Source organism: Varanus komodoensis, unplaced genomic scaffold, assembly GCF_004798865.1.
Source record: "Varanus komodoensis strain SLA01 unplaced genomic scaffold, ASM479886v1 scaffold50, whole genome shotgun sequence".
NCBI lineage: Eukaryota > Metazoa > Chordata > Lepidosauria > Squamata > Varanidae > Varanus > Varanus komodoensis.
This window is the reverse complement of record NW_025336088.1, coordinates 802,942-812,989: the sequence shown is the minus strand read 5'-3', so window position 1 is coordinate 812,989 and position 10,048 is coordinate 802,942. Positions and strand designations below refer to the sequence as shown.

At 41.0% G+C, this 10,048-nt stretch overlaps 1 long non-coding RNA gene across 1 annotated transcript; it reads left to right on the top strand.

Moving 5' to 3' along the window:
• Positions 1–1,581: 1,581 nt before the first annotated feature.
• On the top strand, positions 1,582–4,326 carry LOC123031778. Its single transcript, XR_006416386.1, has 4 exons — positions 1,582–1,740; positions 2,586–2,632; positions 3,898–4,020; positions 4,237–4,326. It is a non-coding gene; the product is annotated as an uncharacterized LOC123031778 (long non-coding RNA).
• Positions 4,327–10,048: the final 5,722 nt, after the last annotated feature.

Sequence of the window (10,048 nt, the reverse complement as noted above, 5' to 3'; positions counted from 1 at the left end):
ATACAGCAACAAATTGGTCCATTTTCATTTTAAAGCACATTTCTTTACACCCAACATGTGTATAAGATATAGAAGTTATTGGTTTTCTGGAAACATGGGGCAGGGGTGCAATTGTGGGGGGCAGCAGTTAAGGGAATGTCCCCATTTATTTCCTTCCCACAAATCTTTACTCCTTCCAGCAATGGGAACAGGTATTGATGGCTGTGAGAATGGATACCCATTATCAGTAACAATTTAACTGGATGAATTTGTGAGTCTTCCAAAGTCCATGATTTAGGCAAGACCATTTCAAAATTTTGGTCAATTAAAAATGAAGATGTTGTTTTTGTTATGTGCCATTAAGTTGTCTCTAACTTATGACAACTCTATAAATAAGTGCCCTCTGCAAAGTCTTGTTTTGACAGCCCTGGGAATTATTTATTCATTTATTACATGTATTTATAGGCTGCCTATACTTGCCTAGACCTTCCTAATCAGTTTATAAAACATACTAACAGAGTAAAAACAGATTAAAAACCAATTAAAACATTATGAATTAAACATCTATAAGAAGAATTAAAAGGGCCACAGCATACAGACTAAATGTATGCTGTATGCACACAGGTTTTTAAAATTCCTTTAAAAATAGGAAAGGGATTTGCAAAGCTCTGCTCTAGCACTGAGTTTCAAACACAACATTCTTCTCCTTAGCTTTCTTCACCGTCCGTACACAGAGATCAGAAATACAATATTGTGGGTGATCTTGGCCTTGGTCTGCAGTGAAATGTCCTTAAACTGGATGATCTTTTCTAGTTCCTTCATTGCTGCCTTTCCAAGTAGTCTTGGGATTTTTCTAATCCCTTGACTGCAGTCTCTGTTAAAATTGATGATAGAAACATAGAAACAGAGTGAGCCAGAAGGGGCCTCCTGGGCCATCTAGTTTGACCCTCAGCTCCAGCCAATCCACTCATGACATGCCTACCATGTGCATGTCCAAAGTGAGGTATGCAAGATCATTCACAATCTCAGTTTCTTCACTGTTGACTCAAAGTTGTGTGACTCTTCTGTAGTCATGACTTTTGTTTTCTTAATGTTCAGTTGCAGTCATGCTTTTGCACTTTCTTCTTTCACTTTCATCAGGAGTCATTTCAATTCCTCTAATACGATATCATCTGCATATCTTAACTTTCTTGAAAATTTTTTTCTTAACATAAACAAGTACATAAAAAAGAATGTGAAACAGAGCATACTAAAATAAACAACACAAGCTTAGATGAACAAAGATATCTTACTGATGCATCTTTACCCAAGTTTTACTCCTTCTGATCCTAATCCAGCTTTCCTTATGATATGTTCTATGTACAGATTGAACAGATAGGGAGATAAAATGCATGCTTGCCTGACACTTTTGTCTACAAGAAACCATGCTGTTTCTCCATATTTTGTCCTAACAGTAGCCTTGTGGCCATGGTACAGTTTACATAATAGGACCAATGATATTTCAGAAGCAATGATATATTCCTGTATTAGACAATAATTCAATGTTATGTTAGTTGTGCCTGACCCATCATGACCCCATGGACAACATTCCTCCAGGCAATCCTGTCCTCCACCATCCCCTGGAGTTCACAATAGCAAAATAATAATTCCATAACCCCCTAGAAAATTATTTTACTAATTCGTTCACAAACAGGATTCTTCTTTTCCATGAGACCACCGAAGTCTGATAGAGGGCAGACTGACAACCCAATCCTATACAAGGTAACTGAGAATGCAATGGTATGATGGTACTTGCTCTCAAGTTGGTGTACATTAGAATTGCAGTCTGTATATCCAAGTGAGAATTTCTGAGCTGTTTTCTCTTAACCCTTCCCCCCAAGAATCTCATCTCAGCCATGGATGAACTCTTTAGGCAAGCTTCTATCTCTTGTTCTCCCTGCAAGACACCCCTTGACATCAAGGGTATAGCAATAGTTGCTTATCTTACAGAGTTATTGTAATTCTGCATTCCCCAACCTGGTACCTCCCAGATGTCTTGGACCACAACTTTCATCATCCCCAGCTAGCATGATCAGTGGGTATTCTGCTTGGGGGTGTTGGGATTTGTAGTCTAACACATCTGGAGGCTCCAGGTTGGTGAAAGCTATTGGGAATATTATAGAAATAGTGTTCAGAAAGGTTCACACATGTCATCTAAACAGAAAATAAGTCTGGATTAGTTCTGGCAAAGCTGAAATATCGAACAGCGTCAGGGTGGTCCTGTGAAACAATCTGACCTATGAATTCTTAGGTCAAATGTCCAAATAGGGGCCCCCTGCTCTTCTCCTCCAGTGAAATAGGCCAAGTGATATGGTTGCTCCTATTTTGTACCAACAGAATTTGTTTGTATACCCCAGGTGCAGCAACTTGGCACACCTCTCAAGAAAGCTGGATGTTCTGGGGAAAGATTGAGGCTGCTAAATTGGCTCAAAGAGCCAACAATTGCCAGGAGCATGGAGCAGTATGGATGGAAGGTGGTGGGGGAGTTTTGTTTGAGGCAAAGCTGTTGTATTGTAAACAAGAGAGAGAGAGAGAGAATTGCTTTGGCTTGTCTTATGTGTCCTCAGGTTATTCCTGTGTGGGATCATCCCAGACAGCATCTGATGGCAAAAAGGTATTGCACATTAACAGATTTTGTTAACTTTTGAGGGCAAAGGTTACAATTTCTGTCTGAGTGATTTGCAGATATACTGTGTATTCAACAGAACGCAGGATCGGCTCTCTGCTAGTCTTTCACAAGAGAGAGAGCTGCCACACCTTTTGTTCTTGGTATAAATCCCTCATATCAGCTTTTCACCTTCAAGCCTCAAAAATAGATTCTCTCTCATTCTCTCTCTCTCTCTCTCTCTCTCTCTCTCTCTCTCTCTCTCTCTCTTTTGGCCTAAGACACTTTCAGTGATTTAAAAGTTGTAGCAAAGGGCTTTCCATGTTAATGACTTTAACTATATCAAATAATTCTATATATTAGATGTGATTTATTAATCAGAGTGCCTCTGAATTGCCATGCTGGATCACAGAACCGGTGAAGGACCCAAAGACTATGCACATCCTCCCCTGGACCATCACCACCCAAAAGCAATAAAATTGCCAGCAAATGCTTTCAAATATCATGCTGAGCTTAGCAAAGTGCTTTTCACTTCTGACAGGAACCAGATTTTCTTTGCTGACCCTCTATCTGGTTTTAGTATCTATGTAAACACACACAGCATGCCTTATTTCTCTTGTGTATTGGAAGCAGCTTCTGCATCAAAATGCCATTTTGAAAAAGATGCTCCTGAAAATAGTGCCTTCTGTCATAACGGTTTCCGCAGTCTGTAGAAGCAAAAGTGACAGAGAGTCTTGCGGCACCTTAAAGACTAACAAATTTATTCCTGCCCAAGTTTTTTGAGGACTAATACTTACAGTTTGTTAGCTGTGCAGCTGTCACAAGATTCTTGGTTGCTATTCCAGAAAATAACTCTTTTTATTTATTGTTTAATTTATTATCATAGACAAGGTTCTTGAAGTGGTTTTACAAAATATATTCCAATCATTCAAAGTCATAAAATATGTTAAAATATAGCAAACCTTAAAGAAGACTAGAGCATTATAACAAGAATGAAAACCAGCAAATTATCACCATCTACCATCCTTCAACCATCAAAAACTTCCTTAACAATTATTATTAATTTAATTATTCCTTAACAATAGGTAAATATTTCAAAATATTTTTCCAAGTAGGGATACAAATACATTAAAATCATTTTGAAACAAATGCCAGTATTATAATTTAAAATAACAGAGCAATAAAACCACGTCAGGCCAGCATTTTATTGTAAGTTTGAAAAACCTTGTACACAGAATATATAGTTTCTGACAACTTCCTAAATGTGTTGGCAGTGGAAGAGACAATAATGAGGATTGCTTCCAGTCCTGAAGAGGATCTCAGACCTGCATCTATTCTCCAAATTTCTGCTGGAGGGCAAGGAGCAGAGCTATGCATCAGGTCAGGGTTCTGAAAAGGTATATATAATTTTCCTTTGTTCATTCTCTCTAGCAATACAAAGACATTTACAGAGACTGAATGACTGAACTCTTGATCTCATAAAACCTTAATGGCTTGGATCCTGTGACATGTTAACTTAAGGAAGTTCCTGGAAGGATCAGGGACATCCAAAGAAGTTTGACTATTGAGTGTTAACGAAACTCTAAATCTCTTCCCTGTGATCCATGTTCAAGGGTCTTCCTGGACAATAGGGAAATGGAGGAGGCTGTGATGGAAAGTGGAGGAGAACCTTCTTAAGAACTTTCCTAAGGATTCAAGCTTTACTTGAGGCAAGTCTCTCCCCTCTTCAGCAGAGAGAAGCAGAGAGGCTTTTGAGGTGGCTGCAGGAGGAAGGGACAGGAAATGTTCCTTCTATGAAGTCAACTTCTTAGAATCCTACCTAATATTTTTTGATGGACTCTTCTAGGCTAGAATTGTGTCCCTAGAAATGGCTAGGGACATTGCAAAACTCATAAGAAAAGTATGATGCTGTTAACTCCCTTTCTGTTTGTTTCCATCTTTTTGTTTGGCAGAGGTATCCTGCCACTAAACAAGTGCTGTGACAGATTTCTGAGTGGATCATTTTGAGTACATTCATGGATTTCAAGGGGAGAAACAAAAAGGATGTGCAGGATAATGAGGCCATTCAACCTTGGTAAGCTGCTCAAATATTGCTCTTCTATTACTTATGTTTGTTATGGTCAGCAGCAGAGATAGAAACTGCTGCTGCTTCTATTTTTAAAAAATACAGTAGAATCCTTGTATTCATGAGGAATGGGTTCCAAGCCCCTGAGCTGGAACCCTTGACCTTAAACCTTGGATAGTAGTGAACACTATATGCAGTCAAGCTGAAACTTTTGTGGGTTTAAATTTGCAAATTTGATTATTCACAGGTTTACCATCAATAATTAAATGGGATTTTTTTAGAGTTGCACAGATGTGCACAGGACCAGGCAGGTGAGAGGAGGAAAACCCACATGGGCAGCTCTGTGTCTCTTCACAGACAGCCAGGAACAGTGTGCTGCCCCCGGGAAGGGTAGGCACTGGATTCGGGACCGGGAACTGAATTCGGAACATGTGATGCAACGTGACGCAGGATGAACTCCCCTGGAGCAGGCTGTGCTCTGAAGCATCGGATCTTCTTTTGAGACCACAGTCAGCCTCGGTTAAGTGGAACTGCAGTAACTGAAACAGCAGATAGGAGGTTTTCCTGTACTTTTTTGCCACCACACAAAAGTAGTGGTGGTGTTCCTTTTGCCCTGTGTTATCCTAGGAGAAAAGATGGTACATCATGACATAGTGTCCTTTCAAGGGTCATTATTGGTGGAGAAAGCATTGCTGCTTCCATACTTTTTCAAACAAATTCATCTTCATATTCCAGAAACTGGAAATATTTTGCAAGCCTGATCCTAGAACATGGAGAAAAAGCCTTCCCATTTTCACAGGCAGAGACTGCACTTTCAGCTCAGCACAAGGATCTGTACAAAATGTTATGATGCAGAACCAAATACTTTTTCAAAAGAAAAAAGAAGAAAAAACAGCTGTTGCTTTTTGATATAATCTCTTACAGTGTACTTCTGCGTAAGATCTCTGGGTTGGGGGTTGGAACTTGTTAGCGTTTCTTCTGCTAGCTAAAGGGTTGATTCTGGAAGGTGGTGCTTGGAGAACTTTGATTGCTCCAGTGGTATATAAGTTAAAGGAACATACAAGGTACTGTCCCACCATGCTTTTTAATACTTACATGGACCTGCTAGGGAAGGTCTTTCTGGGGTTTGGGGTGAGGTGCTATCAGTATGCTTCTGATACTCAGTCCTGACAAGGTGGTGCTTTTACGGGTTGGTGGTTCAGAAGGATACAGCTTAATATGTTAGGTTTGGATTTGCATGCCTCCTCAAGAATCAAGTTCGCAGTCTGGTACTCCTAGATCCAGCTTCATCGCTGAAAGCTTGGGTAGCCCTGCCATTAGGAAGAATGAGGCAACCACCAGAGGTGGCTGATTTTGACATTGTGCAAGGACAGGAGCCGAAGGTTTAATGTGGTGGTATTTTACAGCCAGAGATGGTGAGAGGTGCTTGTGTGACTTTCCATTTCAAGTGTCACAATAAACTGGCTGGTTCTGGATATTGTTTACCTTGACTTGGGTGGGAAGCACCATTCATAGTTCCACCTCAGGCATCAAAATGTCTTGGGCTGGCCCCAGGTCATCTCTGTGCCAAGGAATCCCTTCAAGCAGTATAAGCTGTTACATCAACTTTGCCTTCTCCTGGGCAGAGATGCTTTTGTCACAATTATCTACATTCTGGTAACACCTAGGTTTTACTACTGTCAAATATTTTACATGGAGCTGCCTTTGAAGACTGCTGGAAACTGTAGTTAGTTCAAAATACAGCTGTCATCCTGTTAAATGGAACTGGTCCTTGGGAATATCGCACCATTACTGAAGAACGTTAATTGGTGTCGGGTCCATTTCTGAACATAATTCCAAGTCCAACATGGCCTAGGATCCATCTCTCTGTAAGAATGCCTAGTCCTACACCAGCCTGCTCATGTAGTGAGGTTCTCTTCAGAGGACCTCTTCAGGATGCCCCCATCATCCAGAGTAAGGAAGCTGAGCCTTTTCAGCAGTGGTGCAGATTTGTGGAATTTTCTCTTCATGGAGACCCAACCAGTACCAACCTTGTTATGCTTTTCAGTGCCAGGCATATACATTTCTATTTTCCTAGACTTTTTACTTTTATATAACTGTACTTTCCCTTGATTTTAATGTTGTTGTTTGTTATATTGCATTTGTTTTTTATCTTGCCTGTGTAAACCTTCCTGGAAGGTCTGACAAAAGACAGTATATATCTCTTTTAAATATATAAAAATAGATTGTTCAGTGAAACATCAAATTCTTTGTAAGAAATGAAGCAGCCATTATACACCTTCTCTGCTGGAATTTGATCCACTCACAAATGAGCCTTCTTGGGGGAACCAGGTATTCCTAAGATGTCTAGGAAACAAGCATACCTTCTGAATGCCAATTATTTTATAGTGGTTTTTGAGAGCAAAGGAGTGCTGGGCCTGAGGGCAGAGTGAAGGAATGAGGAATTTGAGTTTAAGTGCTGGATGGATGCTCCTCACTGGGTTAGTCCTGCTTCAGGCCACGATGGGGCCTGCCTGTCCAAACATTGACAGATTCACTCTTACACAAGCCAGAGCTCAGAAAATGCCTTGTGGCCCTGGATGGGGGAGGGGAGAAACAAGACAAGTGCCAGAAGCTCCTCAACAGAAATTCTTCCAAGTGACAGGTGACTTGTGAGAACCCAGATCCAACTAAAATGTTTTGGGTTTTGGGAAGTACATGGCACAGATCATTATCTTCCACCCCTCAATCTCTTGTAGACTCTCACAGGGTTGGGAGGAAGAATGAGAAAGCCATTCATTCAAGCCATAAGCCAGTCCAAGCTTACGGTCTTGTTACCTTAAGGCCACTGCATAGAAGGCCTTCAGATGTGGTGAACCTTACACAGCACTCAGTCCTATGCCAATCCTGGGAATCCCTATGCACTGGGCATTATGGGGAAGGGCTTCCAAAGAGAGTCTAGGATCCTATTTTCTGAATGCAGAGGGGATTAAACCTGCAAGGAACACCTGCAAACAAATGTCCTTTCTCTGACCTATGCAGCCCTTCACTGATGGAGAACCTACATTGATCCAAGGGACTTGCATATGTTGGAGAAAGGGGCAATTTTTAAACAAGTTTCATCTTTAATTGAGTATATGAATAGCTACATCTGATTCAAAGGGTCTTCCAGACTGCAATTGTTAAAACAAACCCAACATCTTATTTCTATAATATACAGTTATTAGAAAGGGTTCAAAAGTTGAAGGCACCCAGCTGGTCACTGCAATCATCCACTGCAATGCTTAAATCTACCAAATGCTACCATTTCCCTCTCAGATTTCTTGAGTTTCTAACAGCAATATGTGAACAGGGTTAAATTCAACAGAGGATTTTCCTCTGTCACATAAAGAAAAAGAAAAAAACTGTACTTGTTGAATTTCTACCTGGAAAGGAGCTGTTAATGGCATATTATCCCTGCCAGGAAAACAGCAGCTTATGAAAACAGCAAATCCATGTTCACCATTTTGTGATAAGGCTCATGATGGCACTGACAGTAGCATAAGCACACCTCAAAATGCAGAGACTTAATCAATGCAACGTCCCCCATGTTAATCTGTGCATAGAGCCTGTTCAGTGGCTATTCAATTGGTGCCGAAATCAGCAGCCCATCAAGGAGTGAAGGTGCATTATGCTAGTACTTGGTCGGCATACATGGTACACCAAGTCATGAAGGAGCGCTTCCTTGTCTCTTTTCTAACCGGTTTAACTTTTTCTATGCCATGCAGAAATTTAAACACTGGAGAGCCAGTGTGGTGTAGTGGTGAAGAGCCTGGGACTGGGACTCAGGCGATCTGGGTTCTAGTCCCCGCTTGGCCATGGAGCCAACTGGGTGACTTTGGGCCAGTCACAGACTCTCAGCCCAACCTACCTCACAGGGTTGTTGTTGTGGGGATAAGATGGAGGAGAAGATGTAAGCTGCCTTGAGCCCTTTGTAGGAAAAAGGCAGGATATAAATTGAAAAATAAATAAATAAACAAACAAACAAACATCTCTGTCCCTTTCTAGTGAATCCTTTTCTAAATTAAGCCCCCCCCCCCCGATTTTTGTTCCTCTCTTCTTCCAAAAAGTGCTCCAGCCTCATAATGATGGTCTCTTATTTCTGCCCATTTTCCAGCCCTACAAGATCCTTTCTGACATAGGAACTGTGCCCAATTTTGCAAAAGTGGCCACACCATACATTTGCATAAAACAAATAATGTTAGCCACACTGAAGCACTATTAAGTGGGAGGGCACAATATACATACTTTAAGTAACACAATGTACTTGTTTGTTTGTTTGCTTATTTATTTAAAACATCTGTATTCCATCCTATACATAAAAGTCTCAGGATGGTCCAACAACAAAGGCACAGCATCATATCTATTTTGAAAATCTGACTAAAATAAAAATTAGAGCTTAAAGTAATGGGAAAATAAAAAGGGTGCCAAAAAGAATAAAGTGTTAGGAAAGGTCCACCTGAAATCCTGCTGCCAGTCGATGTAGACAACACAGAGACAGACAGCCAGTGGCCTGACCGGGCAGCATCCAATGAAAGAAATTCAAGAAAGCTTTCCTGTAATTTTGGGATGTAATTTATGGGATGTTCCTTGCAGTTTGCACTGGGGAGGGAGGGGGTGACTTTATCTGTAGCTGGAACTGTGAGCTCCAGCCTTTTGCAGCTCTCCCTGTACAGGTACAATTAAGTTACGCCACCTTCCCCCATTCCAGTGTACATCTCTGAACATGTGGCGTGTATGGAGGAAGTAGGGTAGGTTGGAAGGATAGGATTAAACAAGACTCAGCAGATAGTCTCCTAAATTTCTCCACACCTTCATAATACCCAGTGATCTAATGAGTAGTTTAATGACAAGCATGAAATCAGATAGACAAAAGAAATTCTCAGGTGTCCGGGAGTTCTGGATAATTAGACATTACTCTAGGATGTTCTGGCTGGTTACTATTGAGCCAGAGAATGAATGAAATGGAACAGGAAAGCAGTGAGCCAGTGTGGGCCAAATTACCCAGATCTAACCCCCAGGCATCGTGGAGATGCCACGAGACATCAATGTATGCTGCACCTTTCTTAAAAGCATTGCATCCAGCACAAGCAGATGAAGACGCTGCAGTCAATTCCTGGATTTTATCTGGGTTATTGGCACTGTATCCTGGACACAGGTGCTCATGTACTATTTAAATGTTAAAACTGCCATGTGGTGTTGGTGGGACACAGATGAGTGAGGCGGGAAGGCAGGTCCTCAAACCAAGCCACAAATAGTATTGGATGCTGGTAATCTTTGGACTTGAACCTTGGAGAATTAGGCCAAAAACACTGGGGCCAATAATGATCAGATTAACCTAC